Source organism: Alosa pseudoharengus, unplaced genomic scaffold (genome assembly GCF_046254945.1).
Source record: "Alosa pseudoharengus isolate Yale_2024_CS ecotype anadromous, Long Island Sound unplaced genomic scaffold, YU_APseudo_1.1 YU_APseudo_1.1_scf_12, whole genome shotgun sequence".
NCBI lineage: Eukaryota > Metazoa > Chordata > Actinopteri > Clupeiformes > Clupeidae > Alosa > Alosa pseudoharengus.
In genome coordinates, this window is record NW_027468587.1 from 20,277,184 (window position 1) to 20,299,914 (window position 22,731).

The window sequence follows — 22,731 nt, forward strand, 5'->3', positions numbered from 1 at the left end:
AACTATCAATCATGTAGATCTCAAGTAAATCAAATAGCTGTGGTATAAAGTATTACCTACTTGATTCCTTACTTTAACTAGAAACACATCTTTGATGTTATAACAATACGCATTCATTAAACCTGATCTAAAGCAGACTGAAGTTAACTATGGCTGTCTTTAAACATCTTCAAGATTAATTGTCACACCACTTTATGTATAATAATTTATTACTATTAATTAATTAATTAATTAATTATTTAATCGTGGTCTGTACTACTACACATTTTGTTTCCCTACTCCTAACATGGCAACAGTCCCAGGACCCTTGACTAGGACACTCATAGACTGAGGACACTGCATGGATATCTTTTAGCCAAGGAGAACAATACCCCATCCGGAGATTATGTGCCATTGCAAGCTGTTTTTCCGACAATCACTGCAGCTTTAAGAGTATACCACGCCCAAGAACATATGATTAGATGAACAACCAATCAGTGAAGGAAGAATAAAAATCTGGTTAAAACCGGTTTCTATCTTAGCCTACATTTCAATATAAATAGGTAATAAACATATTGCTATTCATTTATTTTCGTTAAGGCGCGAGTCAGTACATAGCGTTTGTGCCTTTTCCGTATTACTTATCTGAATAAGCAGACGCTTTTGTCCAAAAAAGTGACAAGATGCCCAAAAGAAAGGTAAGGAATTCGCGCCTGTTTTTTTTAATATTATTATTAACGTTTAAAATCGTTTGTTATTTTCGGCGGTCAAAAGAACTACGTGCATTTAATAGCTGTGCAAGTGTTTACCTTATCGTCTGTATTTCAGTCAGTAAATGGCAAGTAACTTGAAGCTGATTTGTTTCTTCAGACATTCAAGTTTACGTTAGCGTTCTCACATCACAGCCAGCTGATATTTGTGTGGGATTTACTGTTAACGTTACTTACTTGGGAAATGGCGGCAACGTTAGCTGGATTGCCTAAATGTAATAAGAGATCAACGGTAAAGACCTTTTGTGCAAATGCATTTATCCAACTGGCCTATGATTATTTGGGCTCTATTGCGCTATATAAATAAAAGTGATATGGGGATAACGTTGCTAGATTTGCCGCCTCGACGGTTAACGTTAACGTTTTGACTTGCTTGGGCATTCAAACGCGTTCATTGACGTATCTCAAGAAGTCTATCTTGCGCCACAAGCGCACAACCAAACTATTGTTGAACCCGACGTTTAATGGTGCTCAAGTAGATTCTAAACCATGTTAAAAATGGTAATTGACCTTGTTTGGCCTCTTGGTGGTTGCTAGCTTGGTCAGATAATTCGCATTGTTTATCTTCTTTCGACTAACGTTAACTCCTGCAGCTGACTAGTTAACTCGGATATTTAACACACAACCCTGTAACGTTGCGGTCGACTTTACAGTTGGTATGAAACACGTAGCTTTTATTATGGCTAACGTTAGGTTGCTGATGATGCTTTTTGCTTGCTGCCAGTAGTCTGCTAACGTCAGACTGTCGACCATCTTCCTTGAACATCAGTGTGGTGAATGCAGTGAATGTCAACTTAACAATTTGTTAACATTAGCAGAGCATATTGTGTTTATATTTAGCTAAATGTAATAGGGCTTACATTTGCCACAGTAATGGTACGAGAAAACCAACGGCTGTCTACTGTCAGTCATAGTAAAACTACTAGCCAACGTTAGCTTAACTAGGTCTACTCCGTGATATTGACACACTTCGATGGCGTGCTAACAGTTAGCCCGCCCATATGACGTTAGCTTCTCTGCTGTTATTAAGTGACCTTTATGGCGGGCTAACCTTAAAGTATTTTTAATTTATTGTAGTGATCATTCGACGTTACTAATGTTATTATTCGTTACAATAGAGATTAACGTCGTTCTGGCGCTTGGTGGTCATCGAAAAGACAACATTTGTCTTCCTCTTATGATAGGATTTTGAACCATGATGACAGGCGCGCATTGGTAGAAAGGAAGCAGAACAAAAGGGAGCATCAATGCACCGCGGCTGCAAACAGATTTGAATTTGAGCGGGAATGGGCTATGGTTCAGATAGTCAAATGAAAACATCTGTCACACTCATCTCGGAAATCGCCCTCATTTGGAAACACGACAAAGATTCGCGCCAATCGTTGTGTGTAGCATTCGACGTCGACCTTTTGTGCAATGTTATGGAACTCTTTGCCTTTCATTGCTGCTTTCGTAGATTATGATATTTGCCAGACGCTTTTTGTCCAAAGCGGTTTTCGGTATATAAACACTACATTAGTTAAAGAAAAATAGTTTCAAATAAAATTCAACAAAAGTGTCTAGCAAATAACATAAAGATAAACAGTGATGTCACTACCTCTTAAACAAATCAGAGGAGAGAATAGTCAACTATGGAAATTACATTCGGCCCTATGTTTAGGCTTAATATTATATTTAATTTAAGCATAGGGGAATGTGTATTGTTACAATAATGACGTTATGTCTGTTCTCTTTTTTCGTTCCATTCTAGGCTGACAAAAAAGGCAGTGAAGAGGTTTGTGTATAGTTTAAACATAATTCAGCATGTATTATCAAACTTTTTTACACATTTGTGCATGTATGTACTTAACTTTACTAAACATGTGTATATTTTTATTAAATTTTCACAGCCAGCACGGCGGTCTGCAAGGTTGTCGGCTGTAAGTAGTATTTACAATTCAGTTATGATATCCCGTATAGGTTATACCCTCAAAAGTGGTAATCAATTGTATTGTATTTTTCATCTTAACAGAAACCAGCACCTCCAAAGCCAGCCCCCAAACCCAAAAAGGCAGCACCACCGAAGGTATGATTACGTTGCGACAGAAGTTGATTGCAGGCCCAAATTAACATAAATAAATTAAATAAAAAAAGTAAATGGACCACTACTCATTCTCTCTCATTGCAGTTATATGAAATTGAACATTGAGTATATTTGGTACTATGTACTTATGAATTAATCTTTTTATTTATGTACTGACTTGTTTACAGTTGATATTCTGAATATTGCTATAGAAATGTCCTTCAGTCAAAGTAGTTTGTGTGGCAGCTTTTGTCACAGTTCCTTGAATAATTCTGATAAGATTTTTAAATGTTTGTTTTTATATACAATTATGCATGCTTGAAAAAGCTTCTGATGTCCTGGTGGAATGATGCCCTTAGGAATGTTTGTGTTTGCTCTGGTAGCATGTGACTGCAGTTGCTGGATTTGGCATCCAGATTTTCCTGTTTGTCAATGTAATGCTCAATCATGTCACAGAGTAACTTCACACATGACTAGCTATTCACATCTTTCACATCTGTTTTGCAGAAAGCAGCCAAGGGAAAGAAGCCTGCTGAAAATGGCGAGGCCAAGGCAGAGGTGTGTATGGTTTCAAAATGTTAACAAATTGCATACTGTTAAAAGCATGCAATGAGACAATTGGGGGGAGGGGGCAAAAACTTACTTAAATGACTATACTTTAACCTCACACTTGCAGTAAAGATGTGATTACAAGTACTCCATTCAGTTACATGGACATGACTTTCGATGTAAATTACCAAGTTGTATGGTTTCATGCACACAACAGTAGAGCCAATTTCATTTGAGGTGGTTGTATAATAAAGGTTTCCATGAAATTATGGCAAGAATTTGATTTGTCCTCAAAACTCTACAATGAATCCCAGCACATACAATGAAATGGGTAGCTTTACATTCTGTAGCATATAAGACAGGCACTTCTGATGCATAAGCCCGATGAGAAATGTGGGCTAAATTCCATAAATGGGCAAAATGATATTAGTAACTCTTAACTATGTCTGGAATTTTTTAATTAATCTTGCGTCTCATGACAATTGTCAAGGCACAAGTAGTGATTTAAATGGTGAAGTGTGTTGCTCTTGTCAAAGCTGGAGAGTTTGTATGATGTAAGCAAGGACGGCACTCTCAGTTCTCTTTCAAACTTTTAATTGCCAACAATGGACGTATTGGGCTATGCGCCCTTCTTCAGCGTATAATGGTGATTTATGCGCTGAAGGAGAGCGCTCATCCCGAAACGTTCGTCGTTGGCAATTAAAAGTTTGAAAGTGCTGTCCTTGCTAACATCATGCTTAATCCCTCAGTGATAATGTAAGTCAGTAAGTGTGAGCGTGTTGCTTCATTAGAAAGCAGGAGAGTTGCCTCTGCCTCTGGCAGCTTTCACCAATACCACATTGGGTTCCAGAACGTACGTAAATAGTGCTACCATTTTGGTGGGGGCAACAATCACTGGAGGCCAATGGAAAAACAGGTGTCTGTGATTGGAAATCAGACAGGTGTCTCTGATTGCCGGCAAGTGTTGCCCATAGACAGTAAGGTGTTTGCCCCCAGCAATATGGCGGCCGCGTTCATGTATGCCACCTAATAGAACTCGACAATGCAGTATCTAGCGTTCTAATATCTATGGCTTTCACCACCGCCCTCCAACACTCACCCCCAGATGTAAAATCTGTCATACAAATGATGTTAATAGACCTGAAGTTCGCCTACAAAAAAAGCTGCCATCTTTGAGATCCGTTTTCTGGTTTTTTTTTTTTTTCCCTATGGGGAATTTTAATTATTGCACCTGTTAAACTTACACGGGGACGACAAAGTCTGAAATGCAGACGTTTTCCTGAACACACTTTTGTCCTCTGCCTTCAAGTGGGTACTGTGATCTCCAGTATGTTAAGATGGCAATCTCAGATTTTTGCTACCACATAGCTAACTTACTAACTAACTAACTAAATGGCAAGTTGCATTGCAGGTTAGCTCTGGGATAGCAAAAATCAAAGAGTGCTGCCTTCATGTACCGGAGATCACAGTATCCACTTGAAGGCAGAGGACAAAAGTATGTAGAGCAAAACGTTTGCATTTCCGATTTCTTCGTCAAAACATACAAAACAAACAACTAAAAACATACACTTACAATTACTTTCTCATCATAAATATGAAGGGATGGGCTACAAGGGTAGAGGAAGATCTTACTCCTAGGGAAAGTGCACAGAGACATAAGGCAAGGGAATACAGCACATGGCTGGCCAACAGAAATGTAAACGGTCCAAAAAAGATGCCAGCAGCACCTGAGAGAGGTGTTTTCTGAGGTGAGCTGTGCATATAGTTTGCATACAAAAATCATTAGTGGATGGATGCTACTCGACATTTTTGGGCTGTGTGCATGAATTCCAGAGGGAGTAGATTCTCTGTTTACCTACATATGTATTTCTATTTATCTACACTATAGAGGAACCTGGAAACTTGTATTGAAACTTTACATTGAAGCAAAACCGAGAGTGTTGATGTAAAATAAATGGTGTTCGTCTCTGCCAACCTATGTGTTTGAGTATTGATCTGATTCTTCTTTTTAAATTTTTTTTTTATTGTAGGCACAGAAAGTCGAAGCTGCGGGAGATGCCAAATGAACGGCTTTCTTTTGGGTTATTCTGTGTACTTGGTGACTGTACAGTTTGAAATAACTATTTTTTACCAAGTTTTATATAAAAATATCATTTATAGTTTCATTGTTGGCTTATATTTGATGTACTGAAATGGTTTTAAAGTACTCTTGCAGTCATATCCATTTTTATGCCATTGTTTAACAAGCACCGTCCTTACCCAGGCAAAATGATGTTTTAGGCTCCTTTTAGGTTTTAAAACTGCTGAATGTTACAAAAAATGATTATTTTTTTTGTTTTGGTTTTTAAAAGTCTAATTTTTAAAATACCAAACATTATCATAAGGCAGCTAAAAGTGTATTTGTAGAAATGTTTGGAGAAAAAAGCTTTTAAAACTTTTTTGTCATTTTTTTAAATATCTGTAATCAATGAGTACTTGCAAAAATTGTTAAGACCTTTCATTTTGAGACACAGCAGTTGAAATAGTCACTAAATTTTTGTTAATTTATGATAGGCTATCAACCCTGATCAGATGTATAATGTGAATTTAGCGATTTGTTGAAACTGATGAAAGTGTAATTTTGTTAAATATACAAAATTGTTTGAAAACAACTTTTTGTGACTCATAAACACAATGTGTTGTATGTGCTTTTGAATAAAAACATGAAAATGTAAACGTTTTGATATTTATGCACATGCACTCTGAATCAGTAGTAGTTACTGAGTATTAATAGAACTGGCTTTTTGATTGAATTTGGTTGATCACTCATCAAATCCTGTTAAAATGTATTAGTGGTCAGGAGACCTCCAAATAGACTCATTTTATGGAACACATTGGAACAAGAAGTGTAAGTCTTTATAGGCAAGTCCCCCCCCACACACACACTTGGCGGCCATCTTGGTAACGGACTTTGGGCAGTTATCGTCAGCTATTTTGCTATTCAAGTGAATGGGGTGGGATATACAGGTGCTGGTCATATAATTAGAATATCATCAAAAAGTTGATTTATGTAAGTAATTCCATTCAAAAAGTGAAACTTTTATATTCATTACACAGACTGATATATTTCAAATTCAAATGTTTGTTTCTTTTAATGTTTATTATAACTGACAACTCATGATAACCCCAAATTCAGTATCTCAGACAATTAGAATATTACTTAAGACCAATACAAAAAAAAGTTTTTGGCCAATTGAAAAGTATGAACATGTACAGCACTCAATACTTAGTTGGGGCTCCTTTTGCCTGAATTACTGCAGCAATGCGGCGTGGCATGGAGTCGATCAGTCTGTGGCACTGCTCAGGTGTTATGAGAGCCCAGGTTGCTCTGATAGTGGCCTTCAGCTCTTCTGCATTGTTGGGTCTGGCGTATCGCATCTTCCTCTTCACAATACCCCATAGCAGGCATGAAAACTGCTCACCTTTCGGCGAAATTCGCCATTTTGGCATAGATTTTCTATGGGGTTAAGGTCAGGAGAGTGCTGGCCAATCAACAATTTGACGACAATTTAAAAACGGTAGAGTACAGTAAGAATCAGTACATCAGTGAGTGCTGTTTTTAAACAGTTGAGTGTCAGTTCAAGACGGCTGGTAAATGCTAGCATCAGCACGACTTGTTTTAAGTTATGCTATGAGAGAAGATGTTCTCTAAAGAGCTGGGTCTTCAGGAGTTTTTTGAAAATGGAGAGGGATGTCCCTGCCCTTGTAGGAGCAGGCAGTGTGTTCCACCAACGAGGAGCAACAGATGAGAAAAGTTTAGATTGGCCTGAGTGTACTGGTGGTAGAGCTAGACGTCGTTCTTCTGAGGAGCGCAGCGGTCTGGAGGTAGCGTATGTCTGTATGAGGGCTTCCCAATAAACAAAATAAAGTCCCAGTGACGTCCTCTAAAGGTCCCCTGGCGAACGTCACCTCCTCGGCATTGTGTAGGGTTCCCTTGACGTCCCGCGGACCTGTGTTCGGGACGTCTAAAAGACGTACCAGACTTTGAGGGGACGTCCTGTAATTTGGCATGGATGTGATCAAGACCAATACAATCAAATCCACTTGATTTGCTACTTGAAATGCTGGCCATTTTCCAAGATGGCGTCCAAAAAGACCCGAGAAATTTGCAAATTTCAAATGTGCAAATTGCAAATGTGCTGTGAATAATTGTTCACTCTTCTTAAATATGTTTCCATAGATGATGAAGTGATACAGATATTAAAAATGTTCCACAATGACAAATAAGCCACTTATGACACACAAATAGCATGGTGATAACATGCTAATAATGCCAGTTCTTAATGTCAATGGAGGGCGTTGCGTGATGCCACCCCCCCAAACAAATAAAATGGTTATGACATGCTAATAATACAAAATAATAATAATAATAATAAAATAATGACACTAAAATGCTAATAACGGCAATTCATGGTTTTCTCGATGTTGCTGTTAAACAAAAGATGCGTGTACACCAGAAACAACCTCAGCTACCAAGTAGCCAAGGTCGTTGAAGAAGCTTTGTCATGAATTCGCTTTTTTCGCTCTGGACGTGACGGTTGATGTGGAGCCCAGCACTTCTCGCTGTATTAATAGGCAGATGCTAGTAGGGCGTGTTGTCTCTCATATGTGGGGAGATGGGTGGCTTCCAGTCAAGGTTTTTAATCCCACGTCAGCTGCAGTAACCTTACGCAAAAATGCAAAGGTAGCTGATGTATATCCATGCGTTGCACTGGAGGATTTTGATCAGGACTTTGTTTCGCAGCATGCAGCTAAAGTGAGTGCAGGTGGCTCTCATGGCAGCTTATCTGTCAAGAGTGATCTTGGCAGCAGTGTTGCTAATGGTGACTCTTCGCTGCAGGGTCTTGGACTGGGTGCTATACCCATTGACAGTTTACAGGTCTCCTCTTATTGGAAGGATAAGTTAGTTGACCTAATAAAAGAATATGAGTCTGTCTTTTCTCGTCACCATCTTGACTTTGGTGAGGCGCATGGGTTCTGCCACAGGATTAGGTTGACTGATGACCGTCCATTCAGATTGCCATATCGCAGATTGTCCCCGGCCCACTACCAGAGGTTGAAAGAGACTTTGGATGAGATGGAGGAGAAGGAAATTATTAGAAAGTCTAGTAGTGAGTACGCTTCTCCACTGGTGCTGGTGTGGAAGAAAAACGGAGACCTGCGGATATGCACTGACTTTAGGTGGCTTAATGCGCGCACTGTGAAAGACGCCCACCCACTCCCCCACCAGGCTGATGTCCTTGTAGCTTTAGGTGGCAATGTGTTTTTCTCCACCATGGATGTCACGTCGGGTTATTACAATGTGCCGTTACATGAGGATGACAAGAAATATACAGCCTTTTCATCGCCATTAGGGTTGCATGAATATAACTGGCTCCCTTAAGGCCTTTGCAATAGCCCAGCTACATTTATGAGGATGATGCTCTCTGTCTTTGGCGATCAAAATTTCTTATGTCTCCTGTGCTATTTGGACGATGTCCTTGTATTTGGCAGGTCTAAAGGGGAAAGTTTGCAGCGCTTACGCATGGTGTTTGAACGGCTGAAAGAGCACAACTTGAAGCTGTCGCCTGCTAAGTGCAATTTTCTATGGAGATCTGTGAAGTTTTTAGGGCATATAATTTCTCAGGATGGCGTGGCTAGTGATCCAGATAAGGTTGAGGCTATTGTGAATGTTTCACAGTCAGATTTGATGGAGGCTGATGGCGTCACGCCATTTGCAAGCAAGATCCGCTCATTTTTAGGCGTGGTGGTTTACTACCAGCATTTCATTGAAAACTGTTCTGTGATTGCGAGAGGACACTTTTTGCACTTACAGGTGGGTCTAAGCGACCACGCAGGGGTAAAGGTGTGAGTAGACCTGTGCAGAGGAGGAAGCTCTGCCCTCAGGACTGGTCCCCTGAGTGTGCAGAGGCTTTCTGGGCTCCACAGCAACCGGACGTGAAAAAAGGTTGCACCCATAGATGCAAGTGCTTCCGTTTGGGGCTTTTGTGCACAGCACTATGTGGTTGCACATGTGAATAGTAGATGTAGAGCACTGTTACAGTGACTCAATTAATTCCAAAGGGTGAAATGTTGATGGTGTTTTCTTAAAAACACAATTGAAAAATTGCTCACATTTGCTTTGAAATGGACTGTTATTTTTCCATGCTGAGATACTTACTGCCATATTGTTCTTCTTGGCATCCGAGTTCTTTGCCTTGTTACAGTTACCAAAAAAACAAAAAAAAACATGCTCTGTTATCACCTGCTCTGGTTGTACAGTCGTATTTTAGATAGGCAAGTTGGTGCACGGCTCTGTCAGTCCTGATGCTGTTGCATACGCTCTCTTCTATTGTCCCTCAGTGAGATTTCTAAGATTAATTTAGTTTTCCAGGGTTTGTAGTCTTTGTACATAGTTAATTTGTGAAACACTGAATCTCAGTTATGTGCCTTTTTGCTTGATTTTTGCTTGATTGAATTTCCAATGACTTCATCATAGAAGGAAACAGAAATGTAGTGAATGTTAACATTGATTTGGGCTACATCTGCTAAATTAATTGCAATTAATGAAGTTATAGTGTCTTATTTGGTGGCCATCTTTAAAAATGGCTGCCATATTACATTTTCAAGTTGCAAATGAGGTGGATTTGATTATATTGCTCTTTAGCACAAACACACAAAATTACATACTTGTATCATCATTTTCTTGCTCACTTCTGGGCTAAATTCAGTCTTTTGGCGGCCATATTGTAAAATGGCTTCCATTTCAAGTGGCGAGTCAGGTAGATTTGATTGTATTGTTTTTTTAGCACATTCATGCCAAAATTCATGCTTGTATAATAACTTGTTTGATCAATTCTGTGCAACAAATCCATTTCTATGGTATTTTTTGGTGGCCATCTTGGAAAATGGCCGTCATTTAAACTGGAAAATCAGTTAGAATGTATTGTGTTGGTCTTAAGCACATACCTGCCAAATTTCATGGCTGTATCATAATGTCCTTTGTCAATTCTGTACAACAAATCAATTTTTAGAGTTTTTTATGGTGGCCATTTTGGATTTTGGAAAATGGCCACCATTAAAAATGGCAAATCAGGCAGATTTTATTGTATTGGTCTTGAGCACATACATGCCTAATTTCATGCTTGTGTCATAATATCTTTGGTCAATTCTGAGCAATAAATCAATTTTAGGGGTCTTATTTGGCGGCCATCTTGGAAAATAGCCGCCATTTCAAGTGGCCAATCAGGTAGATTTGATTGTATTGGTCTTGAGCACATACCTGCCGAATTCCACGCTTGTATCATAATTTGAACGATTTTTCCTGTAGCCGCTCTACTATAGTAGGTGCCCTCCGCTGGCTGGTGTTCACATCACAGTTTAACCGTAAACAGCAACCAGAGGTCTAGTTTTATTCCATAAATATATTGTTTTTATAGACGTTAGTTGCACGCGCTACCAGAGCTTCCATTTACTGCACCATGTAGGCTACTGTAGTGCGGTTCTGTCAACATAAAAAAAACTGAAAAGTGTACCACAGGTTAAAGAAAATCCATTAATTTTTGGAGTTGATCCTACTCAAAAGGAACTTCAAAGTATTTCCCATATAGTAGGCCTAGCCTTTTAGCTCACAACGACAGTGAAAGTGAAACTTGGAAAGTGGAAGTCTCTCCACCGAGTGTTAGGCTAGGCCCTACATGCACAATCAATCGCGAGTCGATGCAGGTAAAAGTTGGCCATCAACTGGTAGGTAGTAACGAAGGTAGCCTAATTTTGCAAAATGTGATGACGGCACACAACGGGCAAAAACGTTTAGTAGGCTATACTTGTGGTGATTGCCAACAGTTAATGTGAATCGATCGCGGACTATAACCAAAGTAAAGGAGATTTGCACCAAATTAAGTTAATTAAATTAAGGCCGGTTGTGTTTATACAACACGTTGGCACAAAACGTAATTTCTGTCAACTATGACGATGTCCATGTTCAGTAGCTATATTTTTAATTTAGTCAAACAGTGACGTGGTTTCATGCATGGGGTAACATGACGTGAGACAGACAGAATATGAGACTGTCTTGCCTATCCCTGAATTCCTGTCCCTGTCAAATCACTTTAAAATGGTGTGATTAGCAACCAGAATTAATAAAAAAATCCCGGAGAGACACCTCGGACCCGTGTTATTGTGATTAGGCTATAGATCTAAAATCTAAATGTTTAATGTTTGGGTTCAGTTCATGAAGTGTTGCTTTTTTTGGGGGGGGCTCCAGGAGAAAATTGCCAGGGCCGAATTTTGTTCCCAGTCCGACCCTGCGTGCAACGTTTATATTTCCAAGATGGTAAAAAAAAAAAAAAAAACATGAAATATGATTTCACGGTATTACACCCTGTAGGCTTCATAGGCTGCTAGGAGAGAGGTTGTCGTAACATGAAATCGCATTTATGACTTGCCTGACAATCACACAATCTGATACCCTTACCTCATGCTTTCACGTGGATCAGTCATGCATGGTATCACGTCCTCCTTATATATTACACTGATGATGAGTAGACAGGGACCTTTATGCTACTTTCACATCTACGGTGTATTTTTCTTAATAACCTGATAAAAAATGTAATGGGCATATCCCGTAGCATATTGTTCAAAACATCACCAGAGTAGGCCTAGGCTAGCCTAAGCTAAATTATTCAAACCATATTGTTTCAAAATTCAAAACAAACTAATAATAGCCTAAAACGCGTAAATGCGCAATGCATGCTGGGAAGCAAAACTCAACATGAAATAAAGTAGGCTACATGAAATATAACTAGAATGCATTGACGTTATAGACATTCTCTGGTTATATCCACTCTAAGGCGTTTTCTTGGACCTGTGATCAAACAGGGACAGCCTAAAAATAGCCTATGTAAGCATATCTTCCTGGAACATTGCAGATAAAGAAAAATGTATCGTTTTCTAGGCTATGAATGCTCTTTGTAGCCAACTTTAAGCTGAAAGAAATAGATTCCAGATGTTTAGATTCCATATCATTTTTTATTCATAAACAGTAAGGCTCTGGTAAGGCCAGAGATCTTCTGCTCCTTGTCAAAAATCTCATCGGATATGTGCACTCTTCTTTGCTGTTTCCACAAGGAGCTGCTGTGACATCGGGGACAGCTATGTGTGGCAGATTAGTTTACACCTCCACTATCATTTCTGTGCCATTTCCTCTGTGCGCGATTGGTGGGCATCACCCTAATTGCAGGGCGGACTCTTATTTGGGTATTTAGCCAGAGACTTTCTAATGAGGAGACACATCACTCAAAAAATCCTCCATAGAAATGCATGGGGTTAGTTTGTAACGCCGTTGTCTACACATATCCTCTTCCCCGGCAAAACGTCGAAATGTGAATACATTGAGCCAATCATGTGGTGTGATGTGAATACATTGAGCCAATCATATGTTGTGTTGTGAAGACATCTTCCCAATCATGTGTTGTGAACTCGCCACTGGAGCAAGATTGGTGTCGTGAAGCCTTGCGCACGCGCATTTCTGCTGAATAGGATGCCCGATGAGTGCCCAAAAAGCGTTGCTATATGGCCGCCGAGTGGAGGGACTTGCCTAAAAGGACTTTGATTTAGCTTAGCGGATATCACCGGGAGGTACTTTTCTCCTGTCTTTGTTTTGCTTCCAGGGTGCCTGTCGTTACTCAGTGGCGTGTGGTGGCAAGTTGACTTGTTTAGCCACTTCAACGACAAGTGTATTTAAACTAAGCTTGAGTGGTTCATATTCACTGGCAAGGCTGTTGTAGCGAGCTCCGATGCTGGGTGCTCGATGGGAATCAGCTGGAGCCGTAGCCAAGCTCTCATAGCTCACTTCATGACCTGCGGTCCCAGAGAGGGGTTTCATCGCCACTTGTCGTGTGTGAAGTGGATTACAGCCAAGTGCCTCCACACCATGGAAAGGCTGCTGTTCTGTTGTGCTGTGGATTTGTGGATGACGTTTCCATACGGTCGGGATTGAATGGCGTGCCTAATTTTGTTGGGGACTATTTGTAGCTTAACGCATGGGGCTACGCAGTGGTGTACTGCCCTCTCTATCGCTCTACCCGCATGCCTACGTCTGGTTGTTGTTTTCTTTGATTTGGCGGCTATACGGTGTGTTGTCCTGTCTTTTGCTTTAATTGCATGTTTATGCTGTTTGTTGTTTTCTTTGATTTGGCGCCTATCGCCCGCTATACCGTGGTGTGTTGTCCTGTCTTTTGTTTGACCTGCATGTTTATTTTGTTTGTTGTTTTCTTTGATTTGGTGCATGCGGTTATGCAGTGCTGTACTGTTTCTCCATATGCTTGACTCGCATGCTTTTCTATTTGTTGGCTTATTGGTGTCTTTGAGGTTTGTGTGTGTGTGTGATTGTGTGTTTGTGTATGCGTACTGTAACCTAAATTACTGTGACCAGGGCAGCTTCAATGTCAGGATCAACCTCTGGGCCCTGGTGGACACCCTGACTGCCTCCCCCCCTGCCTGAGATAAGTAGCCTTGTTAGCCTAGCTTGATAAATAGGCTATTGGTGAATGAATGATTGCCATATAATTACTGTCAAGCCTTTTACCAACTCCTGTGCCTCTGTTCCCTCTCTCTCTCTCTCTTGCTCTCTCTCTTCCGGACAGGTGTGGTGGGTTTGCCACAGGCGGCAGGCCAACCTTCAGGTGGTGGAGTTCCCCCCTCACTTTCCCTTTTGGAAAGTCCTGCTCGCTGTGGTAAGCCCCCCTGCCCTGCTCCCCTCCCTTTGATTACGGGTCACAGGTTAAGCTACGCCGTAACAGTGTGGTTACCATCATTAACCATCCAGTAGATTGTGTATTTGTGGGACGACCCAGAGTGATTGCATCTGACCCATGTGTCTCCTGTATCTATACATGATGCATTGTTTTTATTGTTGAATCTGTGTTGTATGTGTCAATAAATTATGTTGACTTAACTCTTGTCTCTGGCCTAAGAGTGTACGAATCTATGTTGCCTTGTGGGTACTATAGGGAATATAGTGTAACTGGTCCTAACCCCCTAGGTGGCTTAGTCGACTCCAAATTTCCTTGCCACGTCACATATGCTTGACACTTTTAGCGAGCATGCGTCAAATAAATTACAATGACATTTAAACAAGTCATTAAGAACCTTAATTCTTCTGCAATGTAGATAGTTTTGCTTTACAAATTAAGCAGTCACTTCTGTTGCTACTAGGCAACCCTAAACAAGCTACGTGGTCTGTTTTTAAAATTTCTCTAGTTTTATTGCATTGTATTCAGCTCCAAAAGTCCTCGGTTCGGCCGTGTGTTTGGTTCTGAAAATAAAACGGATAAGTACATGACTAGATAAACCACTGCCTATTTAGAGCATGTTACATGCATCACGTAATGACAGTTATCTGAAGAAATGCGCATTGTAAGCTACACCAAGCATCACATCAGCTAACATGAATTTGATACAATTCATTCCATGAATTTGATACAATTCATAAACTCAAAACGTATGTGCTACATAATTCACATATCAGCAGTGAACCTACTTTGTTCATAGACGCACAACTTCATAAACTGTATGTTGCCATATAGACTACGGCAAGCTAATGAGCAGCTAACCTGCTAGCTAGAGATAACGTTAGATAGATAGATACTTTATTCATCCCTAGAGGAAAATTACAGAACATTACCTTATACACGAATCCGGCGAAACTACCGGAAGTAAGCGGGCCCATTACTGAGCTGTTGCTGGGTAGCATTGCGCCAGTGACTCCTATTGGATTCGTTGCATCCACTGGGATAACAGCCCGCGATTTACGGCTGTCTCACTACTTCTTTTATAAAGTCGTGTGGGAAAACATGTTCCGTTTTCAATTGTTCCAATAGCAGCAATAAAATGACCAGTTGGAACAAAAAAAAATGTGAGATACACAAAATACCCCGGGTCGACTGCCCCTGTCTGGTAGCCTAACGTTACCATATGGTTTGCACAGATAGCAGTTAGCTGTACCTTACCCTTTCCTTTTGAAATGTGAAAACTAGATAAACAATGGTCACAAATGAAAAACATGAATTTGTTTATTTGATATCCATTCATTTATTTATTGTTGCCAAATGGACAGATATTTTTATAGTTTCCTCGTTAGCTAGCCTAGCTAGGAGTTATTGCTGACGTTAGAGCTACAGTAGTTAAGTAGATATAATATCAACCTAGTCCCAATTATGTCTTTATTTCCTCATTCTCTACTCTAAGCTATTTTCATAAATAATCTGTAAGATCGCTTGTACCGTCATCTGTGACCGGGCCACAACATCATCAACCCAACAAGCCATACTGCCTGGCTGTAGCATTGAGGGTGCGTTATCACGGAGGTTTGTTTACATTCCAGTAACAGCTCAGTAATGGCGTCGCCACAAGATGGCAGCCTCCACAGAACGCTCGTCGGATTCGTGTACGTTAACATTTGACAACTTTTCATTCCGTTTCATTCAGTTATTGAAAACTTTATCAGCTACTTACACAGCCAAAGATGTTACTTACTTTCATCGGTGGCCACCAATGGTGTATTTCTTCCGAATGCTGTGTAAGCTGACCTCAATGTTTCTACGTAATGACGTTTAACGTGAGGTCGCGCATGGATGTGGATGTCCGTCCTGCAGGCTGTAGCAGAGCTCTCTCAACTCTGCTGCCATGTGTGTACTTAATAAACAAACGTCCCCTTAAAGGGGTGGTTCAGGATTTTGGACATAAGACCTCATTTCCAAGTAAGCAAGTGTGATATTTATCAGTGGAGACCGTTTTCAACACGTTTCATCCAGTCCTTCTAATTGCAGAGTTCGCAGGTGCTAGGCTAGCGCAAGTCAACGGTATGTGCTAGCCTGCCACTAAAAACAGTCTTATCCACTCCACAGTACACCCGAGGCAAATAAATTATAACGCCAGACTATCGATGTAAATGTCTGTATTGATACTGTTATTTCTAACGTTATTCTATCCTTGCATTTCAACGATCGCATTACATTTTGAGGGACTTGTTTCTTACCACGACGGAATTATACTTGCTCCGGTTAGTAGTACTGCGCCGAAAAGTAAACAGTAAAGCGCACTCCAATGGGGATACTTAGTAGTAGCCTTGGTAATATCAGTCCGCTGCTGAGATGCAAAATGACTACTACCAACTTCAGGGACCAAAGTATAACTATTGCAACGCGATGCGAGGGTAGTTGTATTTCTTACACTATTCTATCAACACAGACATTTACATCGATTGTCTGGAATTTGCCTCGGGTGTACTTTGGAGTGGGTAAGACTGTCTTTAGTGGCAGGCTAGCACATACCGTTGACTTGCGCTAGCCTAGCACCTGCGAACTCTGCAATTACAAGGACTGGATGAAACGTGTTGAAAACGGTCTCCACTGATAAATATCACACTTGCTTACTTGGAAATGAGGTCTTATGTCCAAAATCCTGAACCACCCCTTTAATGTCCCTGGTATAACGTTATTGTCGGGGCCACACAAGGACGTCCTTAGGATGTCTTTGAAATGACCAAATGCGAATGTCATCCGAGGGACCTGACGGTGACGTCCCCAGAAAGTCCTGCACCGGACGTCGCGCAATAACCAAAGGATAACTTGCTCCGCACGTCAATAAAGTCACCGGAACGTCCGCTAGAGAACATGACGTTGGGGACCAATCGGGGATGTCGTGAATGTCCGCATAAGGTCGTCCCGTGTTTATCGGGATTCAAGTAGGTGGGAGCAGAACCGGAGACTACTTTGTAGGCAAGCGTTAGAGCCTTGAATTTGATGCGGGCCGCCATAGGTAGCTAGTGTCGCTGGATGAGCAGCGGGGGTAACATGTGCCCTTCTGGGTTGGTTATAGACCAGGCGCACCGCCGCATTTTGGATCATCTGAAGGGGTTTCACTGCGCAGGCTGGGAGACCTGTCAGGAGGGCGTTGCAGTAGTCAAGTTGTGAGATCACTATTGCCTGAACCAGAATTTGAGTAGCATGAATCAAGTAAGTCCTGATTTTCCGTATGTTGTAGAGTGTGAAACGGCATGACCGGGCGACTGAGGCAACATGATCTGAGAAGGTTAGTTGGTTGTCGAGAACAACTCCTTGATTTCTTGCAGTCCTGGTAGGTGAAACAGACAGGGAGTCAAATTTGATGTTGATGTCGTGGTGTATGGTAGGTTTAGCTGGGAGGACCAGCAGTTCAGTCTTTGAGAGGTTCAGCTGGAGGTGGTGTGCCTTCATCCATGTAGCTACATGTATGTCTGAGAGGCAATCCGAGATCCGTGCTGAAACCAAGGGATCATCAGGTGGAAAGGACAGATAGAGCTGTGTGTCGTCTGCATAGCAATGGTATGAGAAGCCATGCGAACGGATAATCTGTCCCAAGGAGGTGGTGTAGATAGCAAAGAGAAGGGGGCCCAGCACTGAGCCCTGGGGGACCCCTGATGTGAGATAGTGAGGTGCAGATAGCTGACCCTTCCATGATACATTAAACGAGCGTCCTGTGAGGTAGGATTCAAACCAGGAGAGAGCAGAACCGGAGATTCCCATGTTAGAGAGTATAGAGAGAAGGATGCGGTGATTAACCATGTCAAAGGCAGCTGATAATTCAAGCAGGATGAGTACTGATGACCGAGCGGTCGTCCCTGGATTCTTTTAAGGCTTCTGTTACAGACAGCAGGCTCTGAGTTTGGTGCGCTGCGATCAGAGGGTATCATTTAGCCATGGATGAGAGTGTTTGGATCGAGCTGGCCTTGTGGTAAGAGGGCACAGCTCGTCTAGACACGAGCTCAGTGTGGAGCAGAGCAAGTCTGTGGCCTCATTAACCTCCAGAGAGGAGAAGGTGTTGAGTGGAGGTAGACCGGAGGCAACCACCGAGGAAAAGTGGGTTGGAGACAGGTTCCGGATGTTGCGGCGGAACGTGACCATCAGCTGAGGAGCCGGAGGCTGTTCTGTCAGGCTGACGTTGAACTGGATGAAGAAGTGGTCAGAAAGATGGCGAGGCGTCACCATGAGGGTGTCTGTGCTGCAGTTCCGAGTGAGGATCAAGTCAAGCCTCTTGCCAGCTTTGTGAGTAGGTGGGCTTTGAACCAGTTGAGGTCAAAAGAGTGGATCAGGGCCAAAACGTCTGCTGAGCTTGGGGCGTCTAACTGGATGTTCATATCGCCGAGGACGAGAAGCGGACAGTCATGCTCAGGGATGGAGGACAGCAGAGTGTCAAGTTAGTCCATAAAGTCGCCTAGTTGGCCTGGAGGGCGGTAGATGACCAGCACGTAGAGTTTTGCTGGGGCGATCACTGTGATGGCATGGAATTCGAATGAGACATATTTGTTTGAAGGCAGTAGCGGGGTGAATTTCCATTTGTTGGAGATTAGCAGGCCTGTCCCACCTCCTCGTCCAGATGGGCGAGGGGTGTGGGAGAGGGTAAAGTTAGTTGAGAGTGCAGCCGGGGTGGCAGTGTTCTCTGGTTTGATCCAAGTCTCAGTCAGAGCAAGGAGTTCCAACGAAAAGTGGTTGGCATAGCCAGCTGTACGTTTTGTTGACTGCGGATTGGCTTCCACAAGCCCATGGAGAAGGAGGTTTCTGTAGGTGAGGACCGTTTAAGTTGCTGGAGGTTAAGCAGATTTCTGCCCCTTTTGGCATGATGCCGTTTTCTGTGATGGCCGGTGATAACAGATATGATGGAATGGCACATTTTTGCCTTTGTCGGCGCCTGTGCTAGGTGAACTTGCACAGGTAAACTTGCTCGTCTTGACCACGTCCGTCTTTAAACGAGGACGGCTGAAACGAGGACTGACGCTTCAGCAACAGCCTCTATTGTTATGCTGACAGGAATCGCATGCAGCTGGCCTCGCGTCTCACTAATGATGAATCAGCGTAGACCGCCCTCTGACGTTAGCACAGCTTAGATTGTTCAAAAGGGTGTTAATTACTCTCAACTGAAAGTCCGCTCGCTCACACCGACCGAAACTCACAGTTTCAAGTAGCCTCCTCCCTCAGCTGTTCCCAAACGCCCAGAGTCCAATTCTAATGAATTGGAGAGGATTGGCCAATAGTAGCCTATGTGTTCTTCCTTTCTCTCTCCCAACGCACTGCAGTTGTTGTCTGATTAACTGAGAGGTGCTCCGATATTATAAGGTTACATGGCACCCCAAAGATGACATGGCACCCCAAACCATTACCGACTGTGGAAACTTTACTTCAAGCAACGTGGATTCTATGCCTCTCCTCTCTTCCTACAGACTCTGGGACCTTGATTTCCAAAGGAAATGCGAAATTTACTTTCATCAGAGAACATAACTTTGGACCACTCAGCAGTCCTTTTTGTCTTTAGCCCAGGCGAGAACTTCTGACGCTGTCGCTTGTTCAAAAGTGGCTTGACACAAGGAATGCGACAGCTGAAACCCATGTCTTGCATATGTCTGTGCGTGGTGGTTCTTGAAGCACTGACTCTAGCTGCAGTCCACTCTTTGTGAATCTCCCCCACATTTTTGAATGGGTTTTGTTTCACAATCCTCTCCAGGGTGCGGTTATCCCTATTGCTTGTACACTTTTTTTCTACCACATCTTTTCCTTCCCTTTACCTCTCTATTAATATGCTTGGACACAGAGCTCTGTGAACAGCCAGCCTCTTTAGCAATGACCTTTTGTGTCTTGCCCTCCTTGTGCAAGGTGTCAATGGTCATCTTTTGGACAACTGTCAAGTCAGCAGTCTTCCCCATGATTGTGTAGCCTACAGAACTAGACTAAGGGGACGTTTATACGAGAACAATTGCGAAGGAAGACGACAAAGTATTTTATCATAAGTGCCTTTCGTTTACACGGCGACCCCGCCATCGGGGCTTGAAGATGCAAAAATCTGAAGACTCCTTCCAGAGTGTATAGTTTTGAAGACGACCCGGGTTGCGTCTCCGTCTAAACGGCTAAACCAAAGATCCTTGATTACCTCTCTGGCTAAACTGTCAAATTAGAATGTCTGCGCATGACGTACCGGGGTTCTATCACACCACCACCCAGCGGTCTGGAATGCATTTCCAATCGAATATCACATACTCTTGCATCTTCATATAAACAAAGATTTCCCCCTGAGAATGCTCGTCTAAACGCGAATAAAAAAATGAAGACGAGACGCCACTTCTGCGTCTTCTCTTTTCATCGTCACCGTATAAACGTAGCCTGAGAGACCATTTAAAGGCCTTTGCAGGTGTTTTGAGTTAATTAGCTGATTAGAATGTGGCACCAGGTGTCTTCAATATTGAACCTTTTCACAATATTCTAATTTTCTGAGATACTGAATTTGGGTTTTTCATTAGTTGCCAGTTCTAATCATTAAAATTAAAAGAAATAAACACTTGAAATATATCCGTCTGAGTGTATACATTATACAAGTTTCACTTTTTGAATGGAATTACTGACATAAATAAACTTTTTGATGATATTCTAATGACCTGTATGTAGACTGCCATATTGGTGTTACATACTAACCCCATGCACTTCTATGGAGGATTCTTTGAGTGCTGTGTCCTTAGAAAGTCGAGTGTAAGTCAGCACATTAGGATGACTTAAAGGTGATCTAAGTGATGTTACATGGTTTCTAACCTAAAACATGTTTTGTCATGTATAGCAAACATCACTTCACCGCTAGCTGCCTGTGCCCTGAATACACTAAAAAATGCAGTCTCTGGACAGCCCAGGCTCCAAAAACGGCAACAAAAACAACTTGGTCCAGCCTGGACCATAAAAACATAACAAACTGATACAGCCAATCACCGACGAGATTAGTGATAGGAGAGTTTCAATTGCACAGGAGGGAGTAGCGTCTTATAGAGCACCTTTAAAATTGGTTCATTAACAATTATTCCAAGGTACAATATGATCAAATTATTCTTCGGGCCTGTTTTCTATTATGGACAATGACATGCATTGTGGCCTCATGGGGAAGCTGATGCAGTATGTTGATGTGATTTCCATCCTAGTTTCATTAACTGTCCTATTTTTTCTTTTGATCTGATTCTGATTCACTGGGCTATTGGGCACTGTGGTTAATACATATGTGGTCAATACAAGGTGTCCTTTTTAATTTGCTGAAAACACCAGCATGCGGCTTATACATGATGTGGCTACAGAGGAAATTACTGTAGTTAACAATATTGATTGCCAATGCATGTAACATACAATTTAGGTTTGGTATGGAATGATAGTATGATTCTTGAACATCCATGCTGTTTTCAAAAGGGATAGGTAGACCACACACACACACACACACACACACACAGACTTAAAGAAACAGGTCAATGCAGTATATCTCCAAATCAGATCTGAGTATATCTGTCGGAAAAGACTCCAGCATTTTCCTCTGGGTTGGCGAGTATTGTGGCTTGATGTGATATGTCTAATATTTTTGTTTATGGATGAAAACAGTCATTTGATTTCAAATGTAAACTCTGACCTATCATTATTTGGTCCCCAAACTTTAAGAAATGCAAATGTAACACACTATATTGTCAACAGAGGGCAGTATCGGATACAAAACCACAGAGCCATATACAGGGAAGGAGCAATCTTTACAGGCGTCAGTCTTTTCTGCATCATTCAGAGGAGGGTTTATACTCGCACAGTTCACCCACACACAAAAAAACAACATGTTTTTATGATGCTTGCTGTTTCTAATAACAATTTATCTCATTGTCACAAAGGAAACAAGAATCCTTCATATTGACGTGTCCTGATGTTTCTAACATCTGTATGTGGCCAAAGAAAAACTTGAATAGGCCAAAGGTTAAATTTCCAATCCAGTCAGGTTTAAATGGCTCAAAGTGAGTCGCTCTTTTGATCAGTTGCCACAAAGTAGATTAAATAGTATCACTACCTGTTAATCAGCTTTGTAACAACTTGGATAATCTGGCTGTGTGGGCAGCCGTGGCCTACTGGTTAGCACTTTGGACCTGTAACCGGAGGGTTGCCGGTTCGAACCCCGACCAGTAGGCACGGCTGAAGTGCCCTTGAGCCGTGAGGTGCCCTTGAGCAAGGCACCTAACCCCTCCCTGGGCGCCGCTGTTGATGCAGGCAGCTCACTGCGCCGGGATTAGTGTGTGCTTCACCTCACTGTGTACACTGTGTGCTGTGTTTGTTTCACTAATTCATGGATTGGGATAAATGCAGAGGCCAAATTTCCCTCACGGGATCAAAAGAACTTGTACTTAGACTTATATGCAGACTGAAGCTGCCGCAAGACTGTGAGATGAGACATGGACTGCTCAACCAAAGTTTCAGAATACACACCAAGCACCACACATGCACAATGCGCTGCAGGCAACCCTATATCTCAGTGACAAAG

At 41.9% G+C, this 22,731-nt stretch overlaps 1 long non-coding RNA gene across 1 annotated transcript; it reads left to right on the forward strand.

Annotated features, from left to right (window-relative positions):
* The first annotated feature begins 523 nt into the window (after positions 1-523).
* On the forward strand, positions 524-6,075 carry LOC143119148 (uncharacterized). The gene is made up of 6 exons (XR_012986258.1): positions 524-677; positions 2,500-2,523; positions 2,639-2,668; positions 2,761-2,814; positions 3,319-3,369; positions 5,391-6,075. It is a non-coding gene; the product is annotated as an uncharacterized LOC143119148 (long non-coding RNA).
* The last annotated feature ends 16,656 nt before the right edge of the window (positions 6,076-22,731 follow it).